This window comes from Phoenix dactylifera, chromosome 6 (genome assembly GCF_009389715.1).
Source record: "Phoenix dactylifera cultivar Barhee BC4 chromosome 6, palm_55x_up_171113_PBpolish2nd_filt_p, whole genome shotgun sequence".
Lineage (NCBI taxonomy): Eukaryota > Viridiplantae > Streptophyta > Magnoliopsida > Arecales > Arecaceae > Phoenix > Phoenix dactylifera.
Window position 1 is genome coordinate 8615520 of NC_052397.1, and position 10294 is coordinate 8625813.

Below are 10294 nucleotides of genomic sequence, written 5' to 3' on the forward strand. Positions count from 1 at the left end.
TTGTCTTATCTCAAACCTTGAGTCTTGTGAAATTAAGCTGAAACTTATAGAAAATAGATTTTTGAGATTGACGATTTTATTGAACATTATCTTCAAATTTTAAAACTCTTAGATGGAATGATCAATTGAGGGGGAGAAAGAAAATTTCAGAAGGAGAGGTCTGATGGAACTTAATTGCATAAATTTATAAAGGAGAGAGAAAGAATACTAAATGAAAAGTGATCCTAATACTCTCCAATATGTATCATCTGAAATTTAAATCTGAAAACCTTTATGATACACCTTGAGGCGTGTTATTTGGTTAGTATATCTTATGCATAAATCATGAACCAAATTGCAAGTTGATCTTAAGAGCCTTTAACTTAATGACAAAGGGGGAGAATAACGTGTTGAATGGTCTTGAGTATCTCTTAGAAAATTTATTTTGAAATTCACTAATAAGTCCTAATTAGCTTGCTCTTTAGAACGTCAATTCTGTGCCAATTCATATTTTTATATATGTATCAAATTGTGCTTATTTTCTAAAGGAATAAAAGAACTTTGAAGACATTAAAAATTAATGATCCAACATGATGATATGTCTCTCAAATATATAAGTTTTGATCTTTTACTCTGAAAATTAACTAAAATTGCTCTCATGTTTGATAAAATACTTAATAGATTGGGCAAAAGGTCTTAAATGAACAAGCTTTCATACTTATTATTGAAGAGAGGTTAGATTTCCACTCGTGTTTTCTTTGAATATCATTTGTAGTACTTCTTGGATTAACCTAAGGAAGATTCCACCTACACTTGAATAGAAAACTATCTGTGGTATCAAATTAGAAAACTTCTTGAAATCACATTTAATGTGTTCTGTTCTGAAATTATCTTAATTGGCTCTGATCTGTGCTCATTAATCTGATTCCAATATTATTGCCTTGAGTTATATGATTCATATCCTTGCAATAATTTAACATTCAAATCAGAGTACAATAAGGAAAAGAAATATATAAGTATTCTGATCTTTGTGCTTAATGTTTCCCTATCTTTTTGATGTTGTCAAAAAGGGGGAGAAATATCTAAGTATATGCTCATAATGCTTTATGTTTTGAATTGAATACAAATCAGCTGGAATTGACATATATTGATTATCTTAAGTGAGCATAATGCTTTATGTTTTGAATTGAATACAAATCAGCTGGAATTGACATATATTGATTATCTTAAGTTGATTAAATCTAAAGCATTATCATGAAGTATGTTTTTTAAATATATATGTTTTCTACTTCATGCAACTTTGCTATGTATTACTTCTAGAAAACAATATCTTTTATATTGCATATACTCCAAGTTTTGTCATCATCAAAAAGGGGGAGACTGATGACCCAAAGATTGATTCAAAGATTGATTTTGATGATCACAAAACCTTGAAGTATAAATACTAATGTTTGTGTTGCAAGGAGAAAGATATTTATTTTGCAAGGAACATAGCAAGTTGGAAGAATACAAGAAGGCCTCCAAAGTTCTCAAGAAAAGTTGGAAGAAAGCTACAATTCATTGGCCCAAGCTTCAAGTTCAAAGAATTCAAGTTGAAGGAGCAAATTCAAAGAAAAATTCAAAAGAATAGTCCTCGAGTCGACTCCTGGAAGTTTCGAGTCGACTCTGGCACTCTAGAGTTTCAAGGAACAGTGCTCGAGTCGACTCCGGGACTCTACGAGTCGACTCCGACTGAGAACAAACAAAAAGACAGAGAGTTGATTTTCTGCGCTACAGTGATCTCGAGTCGACTCCCAACTTCAGGAGTCGACTCCCAACTTCAGGAGTCGACTCCCAACTTCAGTGCCGGCAGACTACTATTCACAGATCAACTCCTGTTTCAGCCGAGTCGACTCCTACTTCAGCCGAGTCGACTCGAGCACGCTGGGAGGCATAACGGCTAGTTTTTTCTTGATTCCAACGGCTCTATTTTTGTCTCTAACGGCTAGATTTTTGTTGAGACTCCCTCTAAAGCTATAAAATCAAGAGAAGAGCTAGGGGAGAAGGTATGGAAGTGGGAGAAAACATTTAGGGAAGAGATTTGAAAGAGATTACAAGGAAAATCTTCCATAAGCACAAAAGGGCCATTCAAAGTAAAATAGAGAGAAGAAGAGCATCCAAGTGAATCCCAAAGCTTCCTCTCCATCCGTGTGCTGCCTCGGAGATCCTCTACTTCGTGCAAAATCAGAAGAGGGGGCAAGTGAAGAAGAAGCCGAGTTCCTCCATCTACAAATTAGTTTGAGGGCTTCTTCTCTTTTCTTTACTTATTTACATTTGCTATATTTGCTTATTTGAGAAGCTTGTATTTGATTTAAACTCTTGTTCTAATATCTTGTAACTTGATTCAATCAAGGGATTGAATCAAGGGGTTAAGGTTTGTTGGTGAGCCAAAGGGAAAAACCAACGTTGTAAGGTTGTGGTTGGTGAGCCTTTGGGGAAAACCAACCGGGTTGATTGTGAACCCGGAAAACAATCATTGTAAGGTTGTGGTTGGTGAGCCTTTGGGAAAACCAACTGGGTTGGATTGTGAGCCCGTGAAAACAATCGGTTGGTTCTAGTCGGTGAGCCTGTGAAAACCGACCGAGTTCGTTGTAATCTCGCAAAACAACAAGTTGGGTTGTGAGCTTGTAAAACAACCGACTGTAATCTAAGGAATTATAGTGAAATTTCCAAGAGGTCTTGGGGAGTGGATGTAGGTGCTGGGGTGCACCGAACCACTATACATCTTTGTGTTTGTGATGCTTTATCTCTTGTATTTCATGCCTTCCATTCATGCTTGATTGTGTAATATCTCTAGATTTGTTTCTATAGAGTTATAAGTGATTTGCTTAGCTTTCACTCCATTCTTACCATACACATAGATTAAAATTGATCATACAACTATAAGTTAATGTTAGATCAATTGCACCCTAAAGCCATAGTATAATTGCTCTAGCTTAATCTTCCACTGCTTTACTTGTAATTGCCTAGAGCTTAAGTAAATAACATCTTATTATTCCGCTGCATTCTATTCAAAGTAAAAATTAGGGAACATAATTTTTAGAAAACCCAATTCACCCCCCCTTTTGGGTTGTCACCTTGGGCAACAATTAAGTTTCCGTTAGGGAGTTGTAAGACTTTTTATGCTTGAGTGCTCGGTGAAATCTGGACCATACATAAACTAAGGTTTTAGATTTCCCAAAATACTGCTAATGCTAGTAGTTTCCAAGAATTGGTCAGATAAGACCTAATCACTGATTCAAAATCATTCTATCTTGTAGGATTTCGAGAGTTGTGGATGTTTATTTTAATACCTCATGGGCTTTATCTGTAATATTCCAGTTTACTCGAATTTTTACACCGACGGCTTTCACACTATCGTCTTTTTCAAGATCAATATTATTTTCTCTTTCTCTATTTTTTTATTTTTGTATTTATAAATAAATTATGCACTTTTACTCTTGTAATGATTCCTCCGTGTAGCGAGCATTCAGTCAACAACTCCCACACCAGATGGCATAAGGTGTTGGGCATCAAGACTTCCCTACGGACCTATGCTCGGGTTCATCATCACAAGCCCGCTGACCTTTAACGATAGGTAGCCCTTTTCGATGTACCTGACTAAATTCACTTTTTTTTAATAAATATGGGATAATAGTGAATTAGATAGGTATGATTCATCATGACTCAAGGTTGCTGCCAGACTTAACAACATAATGTTGAACCTAACCCTTAGAAATGCAGGCCATGTGTGTTGTCAAATTCCAAACTAAAAATTATCTTATAACTCACTAAAAGAACTTTTAATGAAAAGAACTCAAATTGTCTTGCTCCTGACTAATCATTGAGCTTCTAGATTTTATATACTTTGTATATTTATCATTTCAGCACTAAGGGATAGAAATTAGATTTTTTTTTAATCAAAAATTCGAAAAACTTATTCACAAATCAAAAATTCAAAAAATTTCTTCAAAGATTCCAATTCTATACCCCCCAACCTAAATCATACATTATCCTCAATATTTTTTTAAGATATTATATTATTATTTTATTCTATTTTATTTTGGACGAAAATATGATGCATATGGAGGATAGAAGCATTTTACCTTAGTTACATCAGTAATATGAGGACTCCTGAAAAAAATGCGACAAGAAAATGTGCAAAAATAACTTATGAGAATTGGGTTGCCTCCCAACAAGCATAAGTTTAACATCTTCAGCCAGACGCAGTGTATCCTTAATTATCCCGATAAATAGGATCCATCAAATCAAGGGATTCAATCAACTGTCCATCTGCAAGACACTCTATGTAAGGTTTCAATCTTTGACCATTGACGTTCAGAACACGACCATCACTGATGTTCTGAATTTCTACCGCACCATGAGGAAAACCTTCTTAACTAAAAAGGGACCATCCTACCTAGAGCGAAGTTTACCAGGAAAGAGACGCAATTTAAAATTGAATAGCCAAACCTTTTGATTAGGCTCGAAAGACTTACGGTTAATGGATTTATCATGAAAAGCCTTAGTTCTTGCCTTGTAAATTTTGGCATTTTCATATGCCTCATTGCATAACTCTTCAAGCTCGTTGAGTTGAAGTTTTCAGTTAGAACCAGCAGCTGCCATATCAAAGTTAAACTTTTTAATGGCCCAAAAAGCTCTACGCTCAAGTTCTACCGGTAGGTGGCAAACTTTACCAAAAATCAATCGATAGGGAGACATGCCAATAGGAGTCTTATAGGCAGTACGATAAGCCCAGAGAGAATCGTTTAACCTTTGAGACCAATCTTTTCTATCAGGGCGTATTGTTTTCTCTAAGATGTGTTTTATCTTTCTATTGGAACTTCAAGTTGCCCGCTTGTTTGGGAATGGTACGGGGTGGCAACTTTGTCGGTGATTGAATACTTGCGAACCAAAGCTTCAAAAGATCGGTTGCAGAAATGTGATCCCCCATCACTAATGATAGCTCGGGGTGTGCCAAAACGACTAAATATATTGGTTTGTAAGAACTTAACCACAACCTTATGATCGTTAGTTCTAGTGGCAACAGCTTCGACCCATTTCGAGACATAATCTATCCCGACAAGAATGTATTCAAAACCAAAAGAATGCGGGAAAGGATCCATGAAGTCAATACCCCAGACATCAAAAATTTCTATAATTAAAATAGTGTTAAGTGGCATCATATCTCTATGGGTGATTGTACCCATTCGTTGGCATCGCTCACAAGTCTGGCAAAAATTATGAGCATCTTTGAACAATGAGGGCCAATAAAATCCACTTTGTAAGACTTTAGCTGCAGTTTTTCTATCCCCAAAATGTCCCCCGCAGGCTTGGGTATGACAAAAATCAAGAATACTCTGAAATTCACATTCCGGCACACATCGACGGATTACTTGATCTGGGCAGTACTTAAATAGATCAGGGTCATCCCAAAAGTAGAACTTAACTTGCGAAAAGAATCGATCATTGTCCTGCTTGAACCAATGATCGAAAATTTGTCCTATGGCAAGATAGTTCACTATGTTGGCAAACCAAGGTGTTTTCACTTGTTGTACCTCAAACAATTGTTCATCTGGAAAGAAGTCATGAAGTGGTGAAATGTTATGAGGAGGCTCGAGAAGGATTCTAGACAAATGATCTGCTACAACATTTATGGTACCTTTCTTATCACGAATTTTTAGATTAAATTTCTGTAACAACAGGATCCATCGAATTAGGCGAGGCTTGGTGTCCTTCTTTGAAAGGAAGTACCGAAGAGCAGAATGATCAGTGAATACAATAACCTTGGATCCTAAGAGATAGGATCGAAACTTGTCCAAAGCAAACACTACAGCTAGTAATTCTTTCTCAGTAGTGGTGTAGCTCAATTGTGCATCTGAAGGTATCTAACTAGCGTAGTAGATGAGATGAGGTAACTTATCTAGTCGTTGCCCTAAAACCTCCCCAATGGCATAGTCAGAAGCATCACACATGAGTTCAAATGGAAGGGTCCAATTGGGAGGTTGTATGACAGGTGCTGTAGACAACTTAGATCGGAGTTTTTCAAAGGCCTCTTTACATGCTTCATCAAAGACAAAGGGTGTATCCTTGGCAAGGAGATTGCACAAGGGCCTAGAGATTTTGCTGAAGTCTTTAATAAAGCGACGGTAAAAACCAGCATGGCCAAGAAAAGAACGGATTTGTTTCACCGATTTGGATGGAGGAAGATTAGAAATAAGATCAATTTTTGCTTTATCTACCTCAATACCCCTTTTGGACACAATGTGTCCCAAGACTATACCCTCTTGAACCATGAAATGGCTCTTTTTCCAACTTAGCACTAGATTGGTCTCCTTACATCTTTTTAAAACCAGGGCTAAATTATTGAGACAATCATCGAATGAGGGGCCAAAAACTAAAAAATCATCCATGAATACCTCCAGAAATTTTTCTACTATGTCAAAAAAAATTGCCATCATGCATCGTTGAAATGTCGCGGGTGCATTGCATAGTCCAAATGGCATTCTCCTATACGCAAATGTCCCAAATGGACATGTGAAAATGATTTTCTCTTGATCATCGGAATATACGGCTACTTGGTTATATCCAGAATAACCATCTAAGAAATAGTAGAAACTCTGACCGGCTAGTCTTTCCAATATTTGGTCAATAAAAGGCAAAGAAAAGTGGTCCTTCCTAGTCATGGAGTTTAGCTTTCTATAGTCAATGCAAACACGCCAGCTAGTGGTCATGCATGTGGGCATCAACTCTCCTTCTGCATTTTCAACCATAGTAATGCCCGACTTCTTTGGTACTACTTGAGTCGGACTCACCCAGTTGCTATCAGAGATAGGATAAATGATTCCAGCATCTAGCAACTTCACTACTTCTTTCTTGAACACCTCTTTCATGTTAGGATTGAGTCTTCTTTACATTTCACGGGTCGGTTTTGCATCTTCTTTTAGGTGAATTCGATGCATGTAAATAGATGGGTCAATCCCCTTCAGATCGGTTACAGACTATCCAATTGCATGTTTGTGTTCTCCTAGCACGCTCAAAAGTTGACTCTCCTATTTGTCAGACAAGTCAGCCGCGATGATTACAGGTAGGGTGTCTTCTGGTCCTAGAAAAGCATACTTAAGTGTTACCGAAAGTGGCTTTAACTCAAATTTGGGAGGGGACTCGATGGAGGGGCACTATGGCGCACTAGAAAGGGTAGGAAGAGGTTCATATCGGATTCGCCAAGGATAAGACTTCGTGGGAGACAGATTGTCAAGCAGGACATTGACTTCTTCTATGGCCTTGTCTAGATCAAAGTTATCAATATCGAAATGGGCTAAGCATGCTTCTAGAGGATTGTCTGCCAGAATATAGAAAAGGGTTTCTTCTATAAGATCGTCCATTTTATGTATTAGGAAGCACTCTTCCTCTCTTGCAGGTTGGTCAGAGGCGTGGAATACATTTATTTTGACTTTTATGTTCCCAAAAGATATATCCATCATCCCAGTTCTACAATTAATACATGCATTGGCTGTAGCTAGAAAGGGACGACCAAGAATCATAGAGATCTGTTTCTTAAGATTAGGCACAGGTTCCATATCAAGGACGATGAAATCGACTGAAAAATAAAATTTGTCTACCTTGACTAGGACGTCTTCAATTGTTCCTCGTGGTATTTTAACAGATCGATCAGCTAATTGCAGGGACACCGAAGTCGGTTTTAATTCACCTAATCCGAACTTCTCGTAGACTGAATAAGGAAAAAGATTAATACTTGCCCCTAAATCTAATAGTGCTCGATCAATAGAATTGTCTCCTATCACACAGGAGATGGTAGGGGCACCAGGATCTTTGAACTTAGGAGGGGTTTTGTGCTGGAGGATGGAGCTTACTTGTTCAGTTAGGAAGATCTTTTTAGGCACATGTGTCCTAGATTTTCGTTTCTGGGTACAAAGGTCTTTGAAAAATTTGGCATACAATGGAACTTATTTTATGGCGTCAAGGAGAGGGATGTTGATTTTTACTTGTTTGAAAACCTCCATTATTTCTTCCAACGAAGTTCCTTTCATGCCAAAGGGAGAAGGTGCATTCAGACATTGAGGGAAAGGAGCCTTCGGTGTAAAAGGTGTGGTCGGTACTGGGTTAGATAGAAACAAGGAAGTGTTTGGATTCTCGTTAGGCACAGTCATACTCTTATCTTCATTTTTTTTATGTTCTTTTTCTCCAACCTTATTGTCCACTACACGTCCGCTTCTTAAGGTAGTCATGGCATTAGCTTGTTCATGGTGAACATCACTCTAGTTAGTCTCTTGAGCCATGTACTGCCCTCTCGGGTTACTCACTGGTTGGCTTGGAAGCTTGCCTTCCTCTCTCTTATTTAGTGCACTAGCTAGCTTCCCTAGCTGGATTTCTAATTTGGCAATCGACTGAGTATGTGAGTGCAACAGTTGTGTATTGGCTTCTAGTCCTTGAAGGGCAGTCAAAACTTTTTGCTCAAAAGCCATATCTCCTTGGGGTGCTGGAGGAGGGACATGTTGAAATTGTGAATAGTAAGTAGGAGGACGGTTTGGATGAACATTCTGGAACGGTATGAAAATTCAAAAATTTTGCATATGAACGCACTTGTTTGATTGCATCAAGAAGAGGTACATTGATTTTTACTTGCTTAAAAAGCTCAAGAATTTCTGAGTTTGGTTCAAGCTTTTGCAAGGGCTTTAATCTTTGTTGAAATGGTGCAGAAAAAGGACATTTGATTTTTTCAGCAGATGTTGGTGCTTCGGTTTCTTCGTTATCCTTTTCTTTTATCTTGGGAGGGTCAAAATCAGGTATGACTTGTGTTTGTTCTGGGACTGGTCGATCAATAACCTTTCCACTTTGCAAAGTTATTATACTCTTCGCTTGTTCTTTATGCAAAGTTGAAGATGATGCATTGCTACCGCCGAGAGTTGAGGGTTAGGTTGTGGTTGAGCTGGTAGTTTACCCTTCTCTTGAGAACTTAAAGCAGTGGTCAGCGTTGTTAGTTGATTTTTTATTTCATCATTGATTTTGGCTTGACTTTGCATGAAAGATTGCAAAGTTTCTTCGAGACTGGGTTTTTGAGGGGGTGTGGGTGCATAATGAGGTTGCGGAGGTGGAGGAGTTGGGTTATATACTTGTTGAGGTTGGTCATTCCTCCACCTGAAATTTGGATGGTTCTTCCATCCAGGGTTGTAAGTACCCGAAAAAGGATTATTAAAAAATTTTTGATATGTATTCATAACATTGGCCTGATCGTGCAAGACTTCCTTGAATGCAGGTATTGTGGGGCAATCAGTGGTGAGATGGCCAGGCATCTCACAAATCCTACAACACTCGCTGTTATGTTCTACGGTCTTGACGGGTTCAATCCTTCTAAGTTCAATTTCCTCTACCTTCCTAGTAAGGGCTGCCATTTTAGCCTAAATATCATCCTGAGTACTAAGGTTGTAAAGGCCCTGTGTCCTACGCTAGTAGGCTTAGGCAGAGGTTTATTCACTCTATCCCCTGTATCCCATAATTGTGCAGTTTCTGCGAGAGAGTCTAAATAGTCCCATGCCTCATCGAGTTGATTTTCCAAAAATAGACCATTGCACATGGTCTCTATAAATTGTTTTAACTGTGGAGACAACCCTTCGTAAAAGAAACTAATGGTTCTCCATGTTTCAAATCCGTGATGAGGACAAGAGAGAAGCAACTCTTTAAATCTCTCCCAGCATTCATAAAATGTTTCATGGTCTTTTTGTTGGAAATTACTAATGTGCCTTTTCAAAAAGTTAGTTCTTTGTGCGGAAAAGATTTTTTTCAAAAATTCTCTTTGCATATCATGCCATGTTCCTAGCGATCTAGGTCTCAAGGAGTTCAGCCATGTTTTGGCTTTATCTTTTAAGGAAAAAGGAAACAAGGTCAATTTAAGGATGTCTTCCAATACATTTGGCACTCTAAATGTGATGCTAATTTTCTCAAAATCCTTAAGGTGAAGATAAGGGTTCTCGGACTCCATCCCATGATACTTGGGCAGCAATTGAATTACCCCTGGTTTGATTTCAAAGTGTCCTACGTTATCAGAAAAAATTATGCATGAAGGCCGACTAGACCTAGTCGGTTGTAGGTATTGTCTCAAAGTCATAACATGGTGTTCACGTTCTCGATCGTGGTGACTCCCCGCATCTTCATTTAAATCAGCCATCTCACAAGGTGTGAGATACTGCGAAGGAATTTCAGGGATGTGTCCTAAGGGATGATCTAAAGTTGTACGACTTAATCGACCAGTGTCGTCCCTATTCCACTTTAGCATGCA

At 38.1% G+C, this 10294-nt stretch overlaps 1 pseudogene; it reads left to right on the forward strand.

Annotated features, from left to right (window-relative positions):
• The first annotated feature begins 9662 nt into the window (after positions 1 to 9662).
• On the forward strand, positions 9663 to 9760 carry LOC113461346 (annotated as a pseudogene).
• The last annotated feature ends 534 nt before the right edge of the window (positions 9761 to 10294 follow it).